The 23,048-nt window shown below is 34.4% G+C and overlaps 1 long non-coding RNA gene across 1 annotated transcript in view; it reads right to left on the bottom strand.

The window, feature by feature from the left end:
* The window catches only part of LOC136028338 (uncharacterized), a 142,803-nt gene extending 120,907 nt beyond the window's left edge, over positions 1-21,896 (bottom strand). Inside the window, exon 1 of the long non-coding RNA XR_010617811.1 lies at positions 21,815-21,896. This is a non-coding gene — a long non-coding RNA (uncharacterized LOC136028338). The remainder of the gene's footprint in view (positions 1-21,814) is intronic.
* Positions 21,897-23,048: the final 1,152 nt, after the last annotated feature.

The raw sequence follows: 23,048 nt of genomic DNA, 5'->3' as shown, positions 1-23,048 counted from the left end.
TGTAGCTCCTTACTTTCATTTAAAAAACTTGTTTTTTTTCTATTTATAAGCATCGAAATTCGATTCTTTTGATGTATCTATAGTTATTAAGACTCGGTTTCTTAGAGTTTTGATTGCTATTGAACCGCATAGATCCTTACTAGTAGTTCGTTACCACAAACTGTTTGATATGGTCTGTCAGTTGGGTACGCAAAACAAACCGTAGGAAACTTTTCTGGAAAACATCTATCAAATACTCCTCCGTTTATGGAGCAAGCCCTGGGGTCTTTGCTATTCTACCCTTACATATTCACTCCGTCCTTACAAATAATTAAAAAAAAAGCTAAATTAAAAACCTACCTATACTTAATTATAATTCAATATATGAATGGGGTTGGTAAAGTTTTTTAGTATTTAAAAAAAAAAACCTTTTTTATTGTTCCAATTGAATCACCTTGTGTTTCAGGAATTGTTCTTAATAAATTGGGACTTAAACTCAAAATTTAGCGTAAACTGCGAAGTGTTGATAAGGAGACAACCCCTTTCATATACGTAATAATTTCTGTTCATATGAAGTCTTAATGTAGCTCCTTACTTTCAGTTGAAAAAACTTCTTTTTTCATTTAATTTCTGATCGTTTTTTAGATACTCACGAGAAATCTGGCCCCATCTCCACAGAGAAATACCCTCCCCAAGAATATATCCACTAGACAACTCAATATCAGTGAAAATTTACCTAGGACAATTACCCTTAACACCTCCACGTGTAAAATTGAGATGGAAAAGAGAAAGCAAGAAATATAAAAATAATTTTGTATAGGAATTCCGGCAAATTCGCCCAGTGTATAATTTCTTCTGACGACTTCACCCCCTAGAAATTTTGTCCCATTTAAAGTTCCCCCATGAAAAAAAACAGCAGAAATTTTGTCTTCTCAATAACAAATATCATGGGTAAACAATGGATAATTTTAGATCTTAAAGACCTTTCCTCTGGGGCTGTGGGAAGTCAGGTTATATCCTAAGGTATGGTTATCGGGTATTTCAACTATGATGAACAAAATGGTTATCTCAAAATTTCAATCAGACGATTTAGGTGAAAAGGGGGGGGGGGAAGAGGGCCTAGTTGCACCCCAATCTTTTTGGTTGCTTAAAAAGGGAACTAGAACTTTTAATTTTCGTTCGAATGAGCCCTCCCACGATATTCTAGGACCACCGGGTCGAAACCATCACACCTGGGAGAAAAACAAAACAAATAAACTGTTTTAGAAAGATTGATCTTTCTTCTAAAGAAAGATACAAAATTCCATATTTTTCCAGATAGAAGCTTGAAGCCCATGCAATAGGGTCCTCACAAACGCTGAGTCTGGCGGTGTAATTTTCATTAAGATTCTATGACTTTTGTGGGGTGTTTTCTTCTTTTTTGGAAGATATATTTGAAATCCGCATATAAATCCAATTCTTTTGATATATCTTTTGGTATCAAAATTCCGTTTTTTAGAGTTTGGGTTACTATTGTGCTGGGTCGCTCCTTACTTAAAGTTCGTTTCCACGAACTGTTTGATGCTACGTACCTAGACTATGGATTTGAGTACGTCAAAAACAGATAAACTGCTAAAATCATATAATAAATAGACATATTCTACCATACTACGCATCAAATGCCAGTGTTGATTAGGAACTTACGAAAACGGCTGCCGCTTTGTTTATTGTTCTACATGTACCAAATAAATCAAATATAATTATAATTGAATCATTAAACAAATGTTTATTAGACAAAGTCTTTCGCATAGACTTGGAAGCTATAAAATAGTTTTAAAAGATTTTTTGTTAATTTAGTCACAGAAGATGCATCTTTCCACGTAATCTTCGTAACTTTTATTTATTTTTTTTTTAAAGAGAACTTCTTCCAACCTTTCATTATGCACATTTCTTTTTTGCAATCAGTGATACTGAGTATTTACAACTTTAAAATCGTACACACAAGAACCACCTCCGAAACCCAAAGTTCCAAACTTTGCGTTCTTTTTACTCTGTATAAAAATACCGAAAAGGCATGAGAGTAGCAAAAATGTTTGATAGAAGTATTTTATGTAACCCCATTTTTTGGTCCCTAAATGTTAGCTTTGAAAATGTCGGTAGTTTTTCTTATTCTATGAACTTTAAATTCTGGTTTAGAAAATCGTGGTTTCTTAGAAGCTTTTTCTTATTACTTAAGAATGGAAATATAATTGTGAATTCAATTCGAGTTGAGCTCTCCCAAGAGAAAATCTAAAGCAATCTACTTTCTAAATAAAAATGCGCTTCCAAAGTTGATACTGTCAAAAAGTCACTTTTTCATATTGATCCCGTTGTTTCTCACTCTTTAACTAGCCCCAAGAGAGCCCACATGACCTAGTCTATCAGTTGACAAAAAGAACTGTTTTATGAGCTTACACCTGCGATGAGAAAAACAAATTTTCTTCTTTTGATTCTTCTATATTGAATTTTCTTTCCATCCAAAACTGGTGAACTTTTGCAATCCTAAAAAATCAATGCGGAGCTTGTCGTTTCTCCGAAAAAAAAATGTTTTTAACAATTTTACTAACAACCGAATATCTGCGAATTAATTGAAAACAGATTCCAACAATAGACAGAAAATTTCTTTAATAATTTAAAAATTTACTTGGGATTTAAGGATTTTGAACTCTGAAAACTCTGAAAATATTTGAAAAGCTCTGAGAAATACCGTCATCATGGCTTCTAAGGCGGTATAGCTTTATTTTACTGTGGATAAAATCGATGATGTTAATTATTTGTAAGCCAAAAGACTAAAACTGTTAAGATACTTTTTGTAAAGAGCACTGTCATTTTATCCCCTTGACCACTTTATAAGAATGGATGGGTCGTATAAACTTTAGCAGGGACTCTTTCGTTAGAAAATTTAAAGTTTTAGAACTCTTTTTAAGAGTCAAAGTAATCAGAGCACATCCTACCCCTATCGAATGTCCCTTTTCTCCAAATACATCTTTACGGCCAAATACGGCTATTTTGTTCAAAATAGTTTAAAGGTAAAATATTCCAGCCTCCGGGGTGGACATAACGTCTCGCATCCTATTGCCTAGAGCTGTAAATTCTGAAAATTGACCATCGTTTACATATACAGCTTTTCATTTGAATGCCTTTTTTGTTGTCCTCTCCAAAAGACGTGTGACTGAAATTTTGAAATTATTATATTGTTCAAAATAGTCTAAAGGTCAAAAGTCTAAAAATACGCCGGGATCGTATAACCCCCTAGGTCTCCTGGAGGGAGTGTTGAAGGTTATACAGTTTGCCCATTATGTAGATATAAGTACAGTTACCGGGAAAAGGGGTGTGTTGGATGTTGAGTCATCAAGGAGGCCAAGGTTAGCACTTTTAGAAAATGTTAAGGGGGACGTCAACCAAAATAAAAACAAACTATATACAGGATTGCTGTCAAAAGGGCGTAATAGCAATATATAAGGAATGGCTAAGGGTTCTAAGTTGAGCCTGCATGGCACGTTGAGGGAGGGGGGGGTTGACGATGAACAGGAGGGCGACCAGCCTCCTTACCTCCCTGTTGTGCTTTTAGATACCACCTTAACACTAATGCTGTTTTGTTGAAAATATTCTAAAGGTCTAAAAATTATGCCTCCAAGGAAACCATGCCTCCCACAGCCTCCAAAGCAAGGAACGTAAATTCTACAATTTTTCAATTTATTCCACGCAGGATTTATCATTGAGAAAGGGGGACTGTTTAATCCAGGGTGTTTTCAAAAAGGCAAAGGGTATTGAGGTAAAATTCGAGGAATTTTCAGGGGATGTTGATCTACATAAAAAAAAAAATATGTGCATATCTGCGAGATATTAGAAACGAGTAGGGATATTTACCTAGCAACTTTCAGTGCCATTACAACTGCAACTACTAAAGTGATTGCAACTGCGACTGCAACTACTCGTAACAACAACTTGCACTGCTTTTGACAACGATTACTTTTACTTAATTAGTTTCACGAATTTCTGAGGGAGATATTGAACAAACTCAAAACACACTATTGCATACTGCGTGTCAAAAAGGCTTATGAGCAATGTCTCATGGACGACTTTGGGTATAAAGCTAAAATTTTGAGGGCATGTTCAAGAGGATACTCGAAGTTGATTTTAAGATCGTAAACCTCATCCCAACTTATCCTATTTACATTCTCCTTTCCCTGCACTGATCGAAATTTGAAATAAAAATATTTGTTTGAAATAGTTGTAAGGTCTAATAGCCTTGTTCCCAGGGATACCAAGCCTCCCACAACATTTAGTATACAAATAGTGTCCAACGTATTGATAGTCTGGACTAGATATTTCGTAACTTAAGTTTGTTATTGCAAGCTTTAGGAGTATCAATTCATGACAGTATTGGGGTGGGGACAAGGATTTTGGATTTCTTATGAAACTACACAATAAAAACCATTGGTCAATTTCCTTTTAATGTCATTATTTTATAATAAAAGTAAAACAAAATTAAACCCAAAAGTTCAATTTAAATTATAGAGGGGCAATGAACCTCTTTTTCTCATGTTGATGCCCCTGGATTATTAATTGATTGCAATAAATTACCGAAACTATTTTGTATGTACTTTAGTCCGGCTTAGACCTTTTTTTTTAAATAAGCATTTCCAAAATCACCACATGACTCGTACGTAAGACTTTATCTTTTAGAGGGCAGGGATTTAGGAGTAAGACACAACATGCTAAATTGGAAAATAATTCAAAAATTACAAGATATTGGTGAGATAAATTTAATAATCTTAATATTTTTGGGGGATCATACACTAGAGCTTTTCTTTCATATTTGCCCAATAAACGATTAATGAATTAATCGATCAGTGTCGTTAATCTGTTTAGTTTTTCTTTTTCACCATATTTTTGACTCGTTGTAAATCTCTCTACCGCTTATCTTTTAACCACATATTTCTTTTTTGTCAATTTTGTTTTTGACTTTTGTCTTGGTCGTTTTTGCAAGTAATCTAACTATTTATTTCTTCTCTCTGCGTTTTCGTTTATCATTACTTCAGACATTTTTTCATTGCCAAAAAGGCATTTTGTAAGAAAACTCATTAGACTTGGTATATTATACTAAACTTTGTTTCTTGTGTAATTATCTATTCGGTAGATGCAACCGCTCTTGAGCCAGAAATGCCGTATTCATTCTCTTGAAATGTGCTCATAAATATGACGTTACTCATATGAATTTTGCTCCAAAATTAAGGCTCTTGACGAATTTTCTCCAACTTTTGACCTATCTAAAACGTTTTTTCAGGCCAAAAAATCCCAGGATAAAAACTATCTAAAAAATGAACCCGTTTTGAAAAAATTACGAATAAATAAATAAAATATTGCTTCTTTGAAAAGATATATATATATATATATATATATATATATATGCTATATATATGATATATATATATATATATATATATATATATATATATATATATATATATATATATATATATATATATATATATATATATATATATATATATATATATATATATATATATATATATATATATATATATATGACATCTTAATCAGTTGGTAATTCGTGCTATCAGCTTAAGACCAAATAAAAGTTTTTTAATCACAGGTGAATTAGGGCTGTCCAAAATCATAAAAAAGTGTTAACAGAAGGTTACCCTTTTATACTTGGATAGACTAAAGTAGGCCTTTAGTCTATCCAAGTATAGTCTATCCAATTTTTCTATAGCTGAGAAGTCGAATGATTAGGTTTTTAGGGTTAAATATTTTCCTTATTCAATAGATCCAAGTTGGCAGCAGAGTTCAACGTTACCAGTCTTTGGGAATAGAATGAGCATGGGAGGGGGCCTAGGTGACCTCCAATTTTTTTGTCACTTAAAAACGGCACTAGAAATTTTAATTTCCGTTAGAATGAGCCCTGTTGCGACATTCTAGGAACACTGGGTCGATACGATCACCCCTGGAAAAAAAACAACAAATAAACACGCATCCGTGTTCTGTCTTCTGGCAAAATATACAAAATTCCACATTTCAGTAGATAGGAGCTTGAATCTTCTACGGTAGGGTTTTCTGATGCACTGAATCTGATGGTATGATTTTTGTTAAGATTTTATTACTTTTAGGGGATATTTCCTTCTATTTTCTAAAATAAGGCACATTTTCTTAGGCTTCTAACTTCTGATGGGTAGAACTAAATTTAATGAAACTTGTATATTTAACATCAGCATAAAAATGCAATTTTTTTGTAACTATTGTTACCAAATTTCATTTTCTAGAGTTTCAATTACTATTGAGCCGGGTCGCTCCTTACTATAGTTCGTTACCACGAACTGCTTGATAAATAAAATACAGAGCTCTACATTTCGAAGATTGAAGCTTGAAACCCCCTAGAGTATTAGATTGTTTGATTTTAAAGTTTATCTATCATGTTACCCTCTGTACTTTTATCTGTATTTTCATTCTTAATTCCGTAGTAAGTATGGTTGAGCAGTTCCTAACCAAAATATTCACAGATCATTGTACTTACTTCTCTCCTCGTTATGATTTTTTTTTGAGATGATACAAAAACCTCATAAAAAGAAACAAATGTAAATGCTGGCCAATCTATATTAATGTTATATATTAATGTTATATAATATAATAATATATAATATATAATTATAATATATATATAATAATATAATAATAATAATAATAATTAATAATAAAAATATATAATTATAATATATAATAATAATATATAAATGTTATATAATATAATATATAATGTATTAATGTTAAACAATCAAGGTTGCTGAAACCTCAGCAATACTTATCTATGATAAAAATTTGAAAAATTATCATAAGAAATTTGTATGTCATAAAAATAAACTTACTAAAGAGAATAGGTTTTGAGCAATAAAAGAGTCATGAACACAGATTTATTATAAAGAATAGCTTTTTTGTAATAAACAGTCAAAATCTTTGTCTGTTCTTAGTCATCATCACTATTAAATATTCACTACCCTATATTGTCATTATCGAAGATGTTGAGCAAAATTAAGAAATTTTATAAAAAAAATAATAAATAAATAGTTCATTCTGGGATAGTTGTAGCACGTAAGCCACATATTTATGTTTCGTGAGAATTTAGTGAGCCAACAGATAACTTTTCTCGTCGTCTCTGTCGCGGCTGGGGTCAATTGATGATTATGGCATTGCCTGGCACAGATCACTTTATTGTGCTTCCACACATAAATTGATTATACTTTCCCTAAAACGTACAGTTTTTTCAAGGCCATAGGCGTACTACTAGACAAACTAAAATACGGTAACGACCCTGAAGACAAAATGAAAAGTTACAGGTTAAAAAGAAATTGCTAATGACTTACTGGTTAAAAAAAAACGAGGAGAGAAGATCCAGAAATAGGAGAACAGATAAGCACAGTCAACAATCAATTTAATCGGTATCTCACTTGGGTAACTAGATTTACAAGAATCAAGAGCCTTCAAAATTTTTGAAGCTGAACTAGAAAACGAGTCATTACGTGGTAAGATTGGTAGTCGCGGATGAAACCCACACATTGATGCAAAAAATCATTAACTTCACTTGATAGCGGGTGCTTACAATCATCATCTCTCACTTTAACTTTGGTCACTTTTTTTTTTACCAATGATGTTATGAACTGTATCATTGAACGTCCTTGAGTTGGATTTATATATTTTGTTTTTATTTGGAAACCGCAGTTAATATGATGTTTGTCCTCGCTGTCATATACATTTTATCCACGAATTTATTTTTCTTCATTTCCATTTTTGATTCGTTCTGATTCTCGTTGTTGCATGTCTTTTAACCGCATATTTCCCTGATCTTCACTGTCGTTTTCAACTCGTCACAATTCTCGCTGCAACTCTCTTCTAATCGCATATTGCTTTGGATTTCATTTTTTTTACTCTTTGTGATTGCCATTTGTACACGTATTCTAACAACATATTTCTTTGTTCCTCAGTTTCTTTTATTATTAGGCCTACTTCAGACATTTTTTCAATGGTCTTTAACTTAAGTGCTCGGATTAATATTGTCAAATTTCATGGTCTAAGTTATTCTTATTTTTGACGTAACACCTTAGAGTAGGTACCATTTTCTCAAACCACACGGCCATTCTATGACGAACAAATAAACGTTCAAACGAGGATAAATCTATTTACTTTCATCAGTAACAACAGGTACAAAAGTCTAGATATTTCGATCACATATACAGCGACCGTCATTAGTAGAAATGCAAAAATGTCAAAGTTGAAACTAATATATTTACAAAAAACAAATTGAATAACTTTAGGGTCATTCACAAAATAAAGAACATCCGGGGTAGTACACTAGATATTTTTCTTAAATTTCCCCTTATTCTTCTTAAATGTTCTTCTTAAATTTCAATTAATTTTTTTTATATTCTTCTTAAATTTCCCCTTAATGTAAAATAAATTTCCAATGAAGGTGGTGAAACCTTCTATGTCTTCTAATTGCAAACGAAATTTTGAGTTTTCTGAAGGAAAAATATCTCAGAAAACGTAATCAAAGTTAAAAACAACAGTCTTAGCTTGGGTAAATCCAGGTGTCCAATAAACCCGTGGCTAAGCAATACGGGAAGTCTTGTTATACGATTTTGATCTGCGAGATTTATTTAGCTGCTCGGGACCACAAGGAAATAGGAATACAGGAAAACATTAAGTTTGTTTAATGACCTAGCAGTTAGGAAAGCCAGCTTTCTACCCATATATTTCTTTAAAAATTGGGCATTCAGTTTTTAATGAAAATAACCTCATTATGTAGCTGTGTTTTTTTACTAGTAGTAAGCACGAAATCTAAAAAATAAAAAAGTTACCTTTATAGAATATTAGAAAAAATAAGCTAAAACATTATGACATCAGGCTGCTTAAAAAGGTGTAAGTTTTATTGAAGGTTTAGCTGTCTTTTCGATTTGACACTTTTTAAGGGTCGGGTTTCTACAGACGAAAAAGCCATGTTAAGTTCAACTATTTACTTTGTTTGTTTTTTTACGCTTCAAAGTGGCAAGAATAACAGAAATATGTTAAGCTACTGCCTGCAGAACTTCCTGATTTTTATGCAGCAACAAGAAAAATCTTAGAAAACCACAGTTTTTAGATATGAAAAGACCTAAGAATGAAGAAGAGAATATAGAACGTTATCAGTTCTGTGTCCGTGATACTCAAACATTTAGATTCAAGCTAATATTGCAAAAACTACCTTTGACAAATTTCAGTGGCAACTCCAGTTAATATGTATGTACTGACTGAGAGATGCAGTCTTAGATATATTAACCTTACCAGCAGTAGCATCCCCCACGTTCCTATTTTCAGGCATTTGAATGACACCAACGTAAACAAACTCATACACATAAATTTTAGTTATAAAAAATGTGACTTTTTATCTTTTCTATGCATAATACTTGGCATAAATAAGTTATCTCCTAAATCTAGTTTTTTTTTTGCTGGGAGAATAGATTTCTCACAGGATTTACCGAGCAAAATATCTATGCTTACAGAGTACATTCTTAGTTTGTTGTTTTCATATTCTTTTTCCAGATATAATCTATGGGGACGATTTGCATACAGTTGAGTACGATTGGCTTGGTAATATTTCCTGCGAGGGCTGTAAAAAAATACCAACCATGGTTATATTGTTATTACTTATGGTTATTTATATCAAATTTTTTATAGGATTTTGAAGAGTGTCTAAGACTTCGTAAAAATTTGGCTGTGGTGCGTAAAAAGTGTTGAATGACTTTGTTTTTATTAAAACTTAATTACAGTTGGTCTCTTTAAAGAAGGCAGTTTCTCGCTTGAGACTTTCTTGTAATAGAAGGATGCAGAAAGGACTGAGTGGAATTGAAATTAACATTTATGTTTTTTCATTCTGGGGAATAATTTCGGACTAAGACTATCATATATATATATATATATATATATATATACTGCAGGATGATAGCTAGCCCCTTGGTGCATGAAAATTGTGTAACAAAAAGATGAAAAGGGAATCGTGAGTGCCATTAGGATCAATTTTTGAAAGGGGCTTTGTTCATACCAATATGTATAAAAGAAACTTTTTTCATAGAACAGTAACTAAAAAAAAAGTCAGTTATTGTTTAAAAAATGTGCGATCATTCCGATGTCGGAGAGTTTCACTGATTCCATTCCAAGCCAAGAATTCCAAATTCAGATCACAGTATAGTAATCTATTGAGAATACAGTGTTTTTTTGGACCCAAGTACACTGATCGCAGTTATTTCCTTAAATGACGATAAAATAGGTCTGTTAAGTGCTTCAAACACCCTCTCCGCCCTCACCTTACCTTGTAGATCTGTCTCTGAATGTTTCATTTTCCTAACCTAACTAATTTCAAGAAAGCAAAAAAGTAGCTAAACTAGAATTTATGAGGGGGTTTAGGCAAATTTCTTATGAGAAATATACATAATAATATAGCACTCAAAAGGAAAAGCGACACAACCAACAAACTTGTAGTCTGTAGTCTAGATTGTATCTAGCCCTAGTAAGGTGAAAGGGGCTCACATAGTAATTCATTATTATACTTAAAAAAGTACATGTCCTATTCCCCACATGGAATCCTCGGTAAAAGTTCAATCAATTTAACGATCGTCTTTTAATTTAGCGAAAATTCATATGCTTTTTTTGCTGCATATTCGCTACTTTTTGATAATTAGCTTTCTGGTGGAATTTAGCAGACGAAGAAAGTATTTGACTGAGATGTAATAAGGCTCTTCTCGTACAATTACGTCGATGAGTATCAAAGTGAGCTTTTTGGTAATTTACTAACGCTCGTCCCTATCAGCCCTCTGCTAAAAAGTAACACTCTACGTGACGTTGGGGTATAATTAACGGTCACGCCAATATTTGACGGGTGTTAATTGTATGCCTGCTAGAATATGCCTTGATTAACGAGGGTCATTTGAAATAGTACACGAAAAAAGCACATATTTTTACGATATATACAACATAAATTTATCTGCAATGAGGGCTATTTTATGCGGGAAGGGTGGGGTTTCACTTGTTAATTCAATATAGAGAGTTATAGTACCTCATTTTTGACTATAATTTCCCCGTTTTTTTGTCGCGGGGGGTGAAAGGGGTATAGGTCGAGCCTTACATGTTGGTATCTTTGAGACGCATCTTTTTTTTAAATTCAAGTTGTATTTTCAAAATCTAACAGAATACTAATGAAAATGTTCGTTCAACACCTGTTTTTACAACCCCCGTGGACGTTAGAAAATTATCCGTTTGTCACTAGAAGCTAAAAGAATAATGAATCACGTAATGCTTCTGTTTCTGGAAATAGCAGGGTATACTTTTTTGTGCAAGCTAGTTGAATAACATGCCTATTTTTCTAGAAAATCACTATACTTCTAGACTGTATTACGGTTTTGATCCTAAAAATGGTGGAAAATCCTTTCTACAGACAGCAAAAGTCATTGTATGTCCGAAGCACAAAAATATTGGGTTATAATCGGTTTAGACTTTACTCCAAGCATTTCCTTACTTGAGCGGCCCCTGAAGGTTCTCTCCTGGCCTTCTAACAAGACATCTTAAAGAAAAACCAAAGAAATCATTAGAATAAGTAAACATCCCCCTAATACTCCATACTCATCCCCCAAAGTGTACTATGCAGCTACATAACAATAAGACCTGCTGGCTGTCGTCGGAATAGTGGGATATGGGCCTTGCTAAAATGGCTGGATATGAGCCTTGTTGGAATAGTCAGACATGGTGTTGTTGGAATGGTTGGATTTGGGCCTTGTTAAACCAATTGAGGGGACATTACTGGTATAAAGGTGAAACTTTAAGGAAAAGTTGAGACGGATGCCGAAAACAGTTAACTCTCACTATATGCTTGCTGGTTGTGAAATGGGAATATCAGCAAAAACTAAGGAACAGCTGAGAATATTAAGTTGAAATTTTCAAGATGCGTTAAGGAGACGTTGAAGAGAGATTGGAGGGCAGCCAGTTCATCCTTGACTTTCTTATGTGCCCCTCCTGTCAACATTAATCGAAATTCTGAGATTGTCATTTTGTTCAAACTAGTCAAAAGGTCTAATAGCTATGTTTCTAAGGATGTCACTTTAAGAGTTTCTTTTAGGATAATACTGAGAGATATATATAAGGGCTATCGCAGGTCAATCAGCTCCTCTTGCCCTTTTTATATGTTCTCTCTCCTCATCACTGATCAAAATTGTGAAGAAGCAATTTTTTCAAAATAGCCAAAAGGGCTAGTAACTATAACTCTGGGGATACAATTTTCCCAGGGTGAGCTGTGTAAATTACGAAAACTGCCCTTATTTTGCGTGCAAGATATATGATTGTAAAAAAGGGGGATGTTTGATTCTGGGTATGTTCGGAAAGGCTGAGGAATTTCAAGGAATATTGATGAGGATGTTGAACTAACCCAAAGATAATAGTGTACATCCAGTTTTTATAAAAGGCTTATCTACAACATTTCAAGAACAGCTTGTTAGGCTTAAGTTTTCAGGACATATTGATGAGGATGTTAAAATGTTTTTGGAGGGCAACCATTTTCCTCCCATTCTCTTTTTAGCAGCCCTTCGTCCAAAGATAATTGATCAAAATTTTAGAATAGTCATTTTCTTCAAAATAATAAACAGGTCAAATAACTTTGCCTCTGGTGATGACAACCCCCCCCCCCACAACAGACAGCACCTGAAGCAGATGTTGAAAGTTATATAGGTTACCCATTATTAAAAGACAAGGTTAGTCATAGGGAAAAAGGGGTATGTTTGATCATGAGTCTCCAAAAATGTAAAGGGTAATAAGGTAAAACTTTTAGAAGAATTTGAGGGGGGAGATGAACCAAATTAAACACTCTGTATGCAGGAGGGTTGTCAAGAGGACACAACAACAATATCTAAGGAACTGCTGAGTACATTAAGTTGAAACTTTAAAGCCGTTTTGAGAGGGATGCTGAAAAAGGAACAGAGGCTGACCCCCTCCCTTTTGACCTTTTAGATACCCCCTAACTCTGATAAAAATCGTAACAAGCCGTTTTTTCAAACCGTCACAACGTCTTACATCCATCAGTAATATCCACCGGGGTAATGAATGTTTTTGATCCTGGGTGTCTACGAAAAGTCAAACAATATTGACTTGGAATTTTGAGAAATATTGAACTAAATCGAAAGAAACTATCAGCTTCTAAGTTATCAAAAAGGCTTATGTGTAACATGTTACGAATAGGTAAGGGTATTGACTTGGAATTTTGAGAAATATTGAACTAAATCGAAAGAAACTATCAGCTTCTAAGTTATCAAAAAGGCTTATGTGTAACATGTTACGAATAGGTAAGGGTATTAACTTGAAACTTTCAGAGCCACTACCTATACTACTACTGCAGCTGCAAATGTGATAGGTTGCAATTATGACTCTGACTACTTTTGACTAAGACATTTTGCAACTGTAATTGGGATCCTTGCAACTGCTACTACATCTAAGTGTGGTTACTTCCAGGGAATGTCAAGGAGGGAGTTAAACACAACCAAAGCGCACTAAGTGTATGCTGATTTTCCAAAGGGCGCATAGTAACATCTCGGGAACGGCTAAGCCTATTAAATTACAAATTTCACTCTATGCTGAACAGTCCTTGGAGGGTGATGGGCCTCCATTGTTCTTTTCAGATCCCCTTAACACTGGTGAAAATTATGAAAAAGCTACTTCGTTCAATTTAGTCAATAGGTGTAATAACTTTCCCTTTGAGAATTCAATGGAGGAAAACAGCTTCTGCAGAAAAGGTTTCAAATTAAGGGTATGCCCATTTTTAAAATATAAGTTTTTCATTGGGAAAGAAGGGGACTGTTTGACCCTGAGTGTATCAGAAAAGACAAAGGGTATATTAGGGCAAACTTTCAGGGAATGCCCAGTCGGATATTATACTTACCAAAAAAACAATTTTTGCATCAAGGTTATCAAAAGGGCATATATCCAATATCTTAGGAGTGGCTAAGTGCAGTAACTTTGTACTCTCACGACGACTGTTGCTACTACTGCTGTGACTGCAACTGTGCCTTCTTGTGACTGTGACTAGGGCCACTTGGGACTACTTGCAAGAGTGACTAATTACAAATTCAGCTAACTCCCTTAGAACCAGTACTCTGTCCATTATGTGCATCAAGGTTAACAAATGGGTATACCTGAAGCATCTTAGGAACGGGTAAGGTTATTAAATTAACACTTTGAAAAACACTACTGCTACAACTACCATTATTTTGGCTGCACCTACGACTATTTCTAAGTGCCACAATGACTTATTGGGATCAATTACAAATGTGATTACTTATGAATGCAGTTTTAACTATGTGTTACAGTATTTTGACTATTTGTGACTATGAACACTTGTGACTGTGAATACTAGCGACTGCAATAACTTCCAACTGTAACTAACACTAGATACGATTAACACTGTGAGTAGGAATACTTATACCTGAGACTATTTTTAAATCTGATAACTTGTGACCGTGGTTACTTCTGACTATGACTATTTACTACTGCAAGTACTTAAGCCCACATGAGTCTTAAATACTTAAGACTGAAACTATCTGATATCCCAACTGCTTACGACTATAATTTGGGCTACTTGTGGCTGCGACTGCGATTATTTACAACTGCAAGTGTGATAAGTTATGACAAGTGTTACAAGTCCTAACTGCAACTACTTTAGCTTGTGACTTTGACTGCTACTATTAGTACAGCTGCTGCCACTGCGATTGCTATTGTAAATACTACTACGATCTCTAGTATTGCAGCTCAATCTGTTTAACCGAATCGAAAAAGCTCAACAGTATCCTGCATATTACATCTATGCTATCAAAAAATCGTATCTGCAGCATCTTACGAATAACTAAGGTTTTTGAGTCACAAAATTTATTGAATATGAAGGGAGTATTGCACTAAATGAAAAGACTCCAGGTGCATCCAAGTTATCGAAAGGGCGTATCCGAACATGTCTGTATTGATCTCAAGAACTGCTAATGGTATTAAGTTGAAATTTTCATGGAATGCTAAGAGAGGTTTTAAGTAAAATCAAAACACACTTTATGTAACCAGTTTGTAAAAATGACGTATCTTCATTATCTCAACAGCATTTAGGGAAAAAATCAAGAAGCCAAATGCATCTGATCAAAATTTTTAGATAGCCATTTAGTTCGAAATTGTCCACAGTTTGGAAAAGCCATCTTGTTCTAGGGTGGATTTAAGAGTCAAAAGGGATCCCCCTTTTACGCCATATTTCCCCAAATGTATCTGATCAAACTTTTAAGACAGTTGTCATGTTCAAAATAGTCAAAAGATCAAATAACTATGCCTAAGGGCATTATAGCTTCATGTTTCTATTCAACTGAGCTCCTTCCAAAGTTCTTATAACCAACTCTTCTGTAGATGCCACCATGTAGCCCTGGAACACAATTTACGACCCTTGCTTCCGGGAATTGGTGTCTATGTTAACCCCAAAGGCACTGTTATATAATATTTGGATTATTTAAAGCAAAATGGTTATGTCAAAGTTTCTATCGAATATGTTTGAGTAAAAGAAGGTACAAGGGAGATGGTTCCCCTTGGTCACTTTTAAATCTTAAAAATGACAATATCCAATCAAAAGGGCCTTCTTCAAACCTTATAAGAGCACAACTTCTATGGGAAGCTCACATACCCTTGGAGCATGAATAGCCCCGAGCTCTGGGGCTTGTGCTAACTCTGGAGGCATTGTTATATGGTCTTTGAACTATTTTGAAAAAATGGATATTTTAAAATTTTGATTGAATGCATTTGGAGAAACGAAGGCGTGGGGAAGGGGGCTAGTTGCCCTGTAATCATTTTTGACCCTTAAAAAGAGAACTAGGAGAGCATTCCTTTTACTTTTTATCCTTAAAAGGGCTATAGGAATTCAAATTTCCAATCGAATGAGTCCCCTCCAGTGCGAATGCGATTATGAGTGGGTATGAGTGAGTGATTGGGTTCGAGTAAGTAAGTAAGTGTGAGTGCGAGGCTCAGTGCGAGTAAGGGTGATTAAGTTTGAGGAAGTGAGTGAGTAAGTGAGTTTGAGTAAGGGAGTATTTGAGTATGATTTAGTGAGAGTACGAACTCCCTCCCACAGTGGGTGTTAAGACATAAACTACATTTTTAACCCTTAGGCTTTGGGGAATGTATCGACTCCGATGACATTATCGTATGATCTTTGAAATATTTTGTACAAAATTACTAGTTAAAATTTGCTATCAAATGCATTTAGGGAATTGAGGTCGTAGGGGAGGGATACTCTTGATAAGGTAACTAGAAATTTTAAATTGCCATGTCAAAATTTTACCAATCCTTTCATAAGACCAATCCTTTCATAAGAGCCTTAAATAACACCGGGACAGAACTTACAACACTTCCCTGGGCTCTGGGGAGTAGTGTCGACCCCAATGTTATTGTTATCTGATCTTTGGACTATTTGTCAAAATCGCCGTGTCAAAATTTTAATCGAATACATTTGGAGAAAAGAGGACCTGGATGAATGTTGTTCTCTGGCAACTTTTGAAAGGCCTTGAAACTTCCAATTTCACATCAAAAGAGCATCTAATAGAGTATATAGGGCCAACCCTTTCAAAAGATCCTTATATACCAGCCAGGTATAGCTTAAAATACTTCCCCCATTCTTTTGGTGATAGTATTGAACCTCCTGTTATTGTCATCTTATCTTTGGACTAATTTGAATAAAAGACTCAAAATTTCTATTAGACGATTTTGGAGAAAAGAGTGCGGTAGAGAGTGCGGTTCAATTACGTGTGAATCAAAAAGGATACACTAACTTTGGATTTCTCATCGAATGAGCCCCCTTCAAAATTAATATGACCATATGGTTCGGGCATCTGCTTCGAATGCCACCACATTTACCCGCAAAGATGATCTATGACTTCGACCCAATCAAAGTTGGTTGGAAGCGACCTCGAGGCCGACCGAAGAAACGTTGGTCCGACAGCCTGTCCGAGTTCTTAGCGATGGCAAACATCAGACAGGGCGAAGAGCAAATACTCGCCATGGACCGAAGTGGGTGGAGGAGGCAGACGTCACTCTCTACGCCGAGCAGTGCCCGGCAGGAGACTTAAGTCAAGTAAGTCAAATATGAAATGCCTCTGGGAAAAAATAATTATTATAAAACATTGAAGCCTTGTGGTCTTTACTATAGTAAACGCGAACTGACCACTCGCTAGCCCTTTCTTTAATGATTCCATCGGTTTTAATTTCTTTAATTCGTTAATCCAGCCATGATCGTAAATGATACGGCGTTTTATAAGGGTTCTTTTTTGATGAGGGTTCTTTGGTATTTTTGTTCAATCAAGTGATATAAGACATATTTATCCTTATGACTTGCAAAGGTTCAACTAGACTCCAATACATATTTCCCATATTGCGTTTGGGAAATGTATGGAACATATTGTGTTTTAATTTATTTAACATTGCCCTCTCCTCTTCCTCAAAGTTACCCCACATCCAGAGAAGTAATACCATAATATCCTAAGCCTGATTTAAATGGGATAAAAAGTACCCATATTTTCCTGATAGCAAACCTTTTTATAAGCAATGTGGAAATTGCATAGCTTAAAGCCCTTGCCACCAGGGCTTTTGAGAGATGCATCATTATTGGATAAATAGGTCTTTGACCTTTAGACCATTTTGAAGAAGATTACTATTTAAAAATTTCGACCTGAAGGCTTTTGAGGGAGGACCACTAAATAGATGTGGGAGGGGGACTGGTTGCCCTCTTATCCCTTCACATTCTTAAAAAGGGTACGCAAAAGTTCACAAGATGTAAAATGAGATAAAAAATTGATAATGGAAGGAATAAGCCTTTTGTTGGGCCAACATCCCTAATTATTAGATAAATGTACCGAATCTCCTTTATATAAATTGACCTCTTGCTTTTAAGAGTGTGTAATCACATCTTAAAAGTAGAAAATATAAAATCTCAAAATTCTTGCTGTATATCCCATGTCTAAAGATTATGATTGATATGCTATTAGGAGGTTTGAAAACCTCCGAATCACATCTTAAAAGTTTAAAAGTATAAAATCTCAAAGTGATTGCTGTATAGCCCATGTAGGAAGATTATGATTGAGTTCCTATTAGGAAATTTGAAATCCATCAAACATATAAAAAATAATTTTCATGCTGATTTACAACTCTCTTATTCGTGTCCCAAAGAGTTAATTTAACTGAGAAAAAAAAACTAAAAAAAAACAGGCCTAGAAATGTATGTAGCTCAATTTACCGTTTCTGTACTATATTGTCGGACTTCGCGGGACAATTTTTTCTGGATGTCTCCAGGGCATTTGAAAGAATAAACTCTTTAAATAGAGTTTCAAAGTTGATACGTTGTATTGTCTCTTCTATATCCTATTCCCCAGGTTTTTGCTACATTTTATTCCTTAGAGATTTTCCGTATCTTCATTTCAAAAAAGAACAAATATAGATCACCATCTTTTATCTGAGCCAAGAAAGAATAAAATGTATCTATTTACAATACTTTTCCCTATCTGAAATCCACATAGAGATAAATTGTTTTAATAGTCGAGGAAATTAAATCAGCCAAAATACTGCATGAGACTTGTCATCTTTCCCCTGATTTGATCCGTTGGACTAGCTGGAAAAGCATTCAAATTCAACTGTTGGATCCTAATTGTTAAAACCAAAAAAGATACGAAAAAGGTTTTTTCTTGGGGGATTGGAAAAAAGAATTCTTTAGTGCTTCAACATCCAAAATTTGCTATAATTACTTTTTCAATAGGTCTCCTTTTTTCTAAAGTACTCAACCCTTCAATGGAAGCAGAACCTTTGGAAAGAGTAAAAAAAAGACCGAATAATGCTAAGTTAGAAGCATTAAAGTTGTACCGTAATATGCTGAAATCAATTATTTGCAGAGCTCAAACAGTATATTTTACAAAGAGATTTGTTGATTGCTGTAAAAATATAAAAAAGACGCAGGACGTGATTAGGGAAGTTAGTCGGCCATCGATGAAACCAGAAGCTCTCCCTAAGTTTTTCATTTTAGACGATTAACTTGTCACAGGAAAAGGCCAAACATGATATCATATGAACAAATTCTTTGCGGAGATAAGGGAAAAACTGCTAGTAGCGCTTCTCATTTTTCTGTGTCACTGTCTTGGAAGCAGTTTCTAGGTCCCTCGTGCTTGAAATCAATGGTTCTTGAGGTGGTTACGGTGCAGGACATTAGAAATATTGTTTTGTCCTTAAAGAATTCTTCAGCAGCTGCTAAAGTTATTAAACATATTCTTCCATCGATTATCACCCCAATTTGCCATTTGATTAATAGGTCATGTCAACTAAAAGTATTTACCAACGTCTTAAATTTGCACGTGTGATGGCTCTCTTTAAAAGAGAAGACCGTGATGATCCTTGGAAATACAGGCCGATCTCTCTTCTGTCAATGTTCTCTAAGATATTTGAAAGGGCAACGCTCAAACGTCTAGTGAGATTTCTTGAAGCTAATTTTTTTCCCATCAGCATCAGTTTGGGTTTCGCGCTAAGTATTCTACAGAACATGCTTGTAATAGACTTCTTCAATTCATACAACGATCCTAAGATTATAATGTTATTCCTGCGGCCATTTTTCTTGGTGTAAAGAAAGCTTTTGACAGCCTAATGCACAAGATCCTCATTGGTGAACTTTCTCATTTTGGTGTGCACAGGAAAGCACTGTCTTGGTTCTCATCATACCTATCTAACATATTTATCGCCACGGAAGTTACAGACAAAAAGTTCCAATTGAAAACGGAGTATCCCAAGGTTATATTCTTGGACCAACTCTCTTCCTCATCTATGTGAACAGTATTTACCGACCTTTTAACACCCCAATTAACAATGTTTGCTGTGGATTGTGTCATAAAGCTCACTCTCGACTACCTTGGTGTTCGCATCTGATAGTCGAGAAGAATTGATAGCATTTGCAGACGACACTACTTTATGTGCTGCAGCCCCGGATGAATTATTCCTCATACTAAAACTTCAAGCAATAACTGAGAAGATACCTATTGAGTTTGACATGAATCAACTAGCTTTAAATGTAAAAAAGTCATACATTCTTTTTTTTCTCGTAAAGGTGTGAGCTGCCACAAAATTACTGAGCTTCCTACACCAAGAGGATCCATAAGTCAACCCCCGGATCGATATGTGCGATTCCTGGGAGTTGTTTTGGATGAAAATTTACCGTTTAACTGCCATCTTAAAATAATAAGAGTGAAAATTTTCCGTGGTATTGGATTCATCCGAAAAATTAAAGTGTTTATTTCCTTTTCTTATCCTTCGTCTTTTCTACTTCTCTTTCATTTACCTTTATATATGTTACTGTTCGTCTTTGTGCGCATCCACATTATCTTCGGTACTTGCTCCTATTCACCATCTTCAAGAGAAAGTGGCAAGAATTCTCCAGTCGGCTACTCGCACTCCTGTTGACCTCCTTAAGAATAAAGATATTTGTGTTTTATCTCTATCTTCGCTGGGACATCAATACTTTCAGGGAGATCTCCATGATGTTTTCCGGGACTGCTCAAACTAGTAGGGGAAGTAAATTTGTATACAGTTCGAAAGTGGAGGGTGTGATGATTCCAGCTACTCCCTTGGTTCGTTAAGACTTCAATTTGGCCGTTTCTATGGGGCGTGGAGCCTTCTATGTTTAGATGATCTTCAGGAAATCATATCTCTCTTCACATGTAGGCTTTTGGCGTTTTTTATATGAAAGTTTTGCGAAGGTTAAGGGCAGTGGTGTCGTCTAAGGGGTAGCAAAAGCAGGGCATGCACCTTCTAGAAATCAGAGCCCCTAGACTTCTAACATCCACTAGTCTTCGAAAAACATCTATTTGGGTATCTTCAGAGAAAAATGCCCTTTAGTATTGTCAGTGAAAAAATAATAATAAAAAAAAATACCCAACTAGATTTCGAAAAAAATACCCCCATTCCCTAATACTTAAAGTATAGCATGAAGTATAAGATAAGTGATTATATTATAAGTATATTATAAATATGGAGTATAGATCCCTCCTGTATAATGTTAAATGGTTTACTTTCCAAGCATTAGAGATGCATCACAGGCTATAAAGAGCAACAAAAACAAAACAGCTTAAAATGTATTTTTCTCTTCCGACACAAAAAAATTTAGCAAAGTTCTTTCCGCTAGATGAAAATTTTCTATTTGTGAAGGGAACGAAAAGGAAAAGGTGAAAAAAAACATTAATAAAAAAGCTGGATTTTAGTAACAGTAGTAACAACTACTGTTACGTATAAGGTCTTATCTGACATTTCCTAGACACTAAAATAAATATTAAAATCTGTTTGATGAGCTACAGTGAAGGATAAGCATGGCGATATGTGTTCAATCGCTATACAATCCTTATACCCAGCTGAGCCTACCTTTGTGAGCCGCTTAGCAAACAGTTTTGGCAATGACTTCAGAAGTGCTAATTTATCATATACAAAACTTTGAGTGCAGCCAAATAGTGACAGTGTATTTTACAGCAATTCAAGGTAATTTTCGGCACTATGGCAACACTGACTGAGGCTCAAGCATAAAAGCACAAGACTGAGGCTCAAATCAGTCTTGCTAGCCAATCTACGATAACTTCATGACCACCTGACCGTTTCTGCCAAAAAGATCATAATTTTCAACCTTAGCAGCAACTTTTCTTTTTGGTTTTATTGGGGTTTGGAGATAATTTTTGTCTTTGTTTCTACTCACCTGACTTCATTTTTGTCACGTCCTTGTTCGTCCCGTTCATTTTTGTCATGTTCATTTTTTTCCCACGACCGTTTTAGTCACGTCCTACTTCGATACTATCTTATGTGTCTCTATTTAAAAACGAGAAAAACATGCTCATGAAGATAAATCTGATTTATCGGGAACAAAATTAATGTGTAAGTAAGAGTTTTCTCTATCAAACATTCAGATAAAACCGATATACCTTTTAATTTTTAAATCGAATTACCAAAATACCGTAAGTATGAATAAGAAATCTCACAGTCAAAACTCTAATCAATAATAGCATGCTATGATCTAAAGTGTTTCATTTTATCTCAGATAAGTCATTGGTTTAAATTATCATTTGACAATAAATTAAGAAACATATTTGTGATTATAGTAAATAATTCTGATTTAAGATTTAATTGTATTTTTTTTTCTTTTTCGTAACATATCTGTTGCTTCAAAGAATTACAAGGGGAAGCTAAAAGAGCTAATAATTTGTTTGGTAAGGAAAAATTAAATGAGACAATCGGTATATATTAGTGAAAACATTTTTAAACATACTAAAGCAGCAAAACTATTGAAAAGGTAAACAAATTGATAATTCGGTAATATATACTATATGGAATAGTAAATATTTTATTCTAGACCTATTATAAAATTTTTAGAAATATAATAGTTGCAGGTTTTTAAGATAGTTGTATTATTATAGAATAATATCGTAGTAATACATTATATTATCCTATTTGTAGTTCCAAGGAAAAAAATAATACTTTGTAGTAAAAGACACGCTAAGCATGAAAATTAAAGATTTATCTTTTACCTGAGTTACATGACTCAAAGAAAAAATTAAAAAAGCAAATTACTTTCTGAAAAACAGCATGTTTCAAATACAAGTATTTGTAACTTTAATAGCCAAAAATGCTTTTAAATGAAAACAATCTTATTACTGCATTAAATTAATCAGAATACTTGAAATTTTTTACAGTTCAAGGATCAAATTTAAAATTATGCAATATCAGTCAATGACTAAACGAGGACCTTCGGTATAATGTTAAAACTTTAATGCTACTGCGAAAAAATAAACAAAAACTGGTAAAAAAAAATCTGTTTTTCTTTTTAATGGGGATTTAAAATGAAAATTCAATGCACAGTAGAAGTCACCTGAGCCGAAATCTGTTTGTAAAAATTGAGCATTAGATTTGTAGGTTGTTAGAAAGAATTAAGTTGC

This window comes from Artemia franciscana, chromosome 6 (assembly GCF_032884065.1).
Source record: "Artemia franciscana chromosome 6, ASM3288406v1, whole genome shotgun sequence".
NCBI classification, from domain to species: Eukaryota; Metazoa; Arthropoda; class Branchiopoda; order Anostraca; family Artemiidae; genus Artemia; species Artemia franciscana.
The sequence above is the reverse complement of the archived record's forward strand: the minus strand, read 5'-3'. Positions and strand labels throughout refer to the sequence as shown.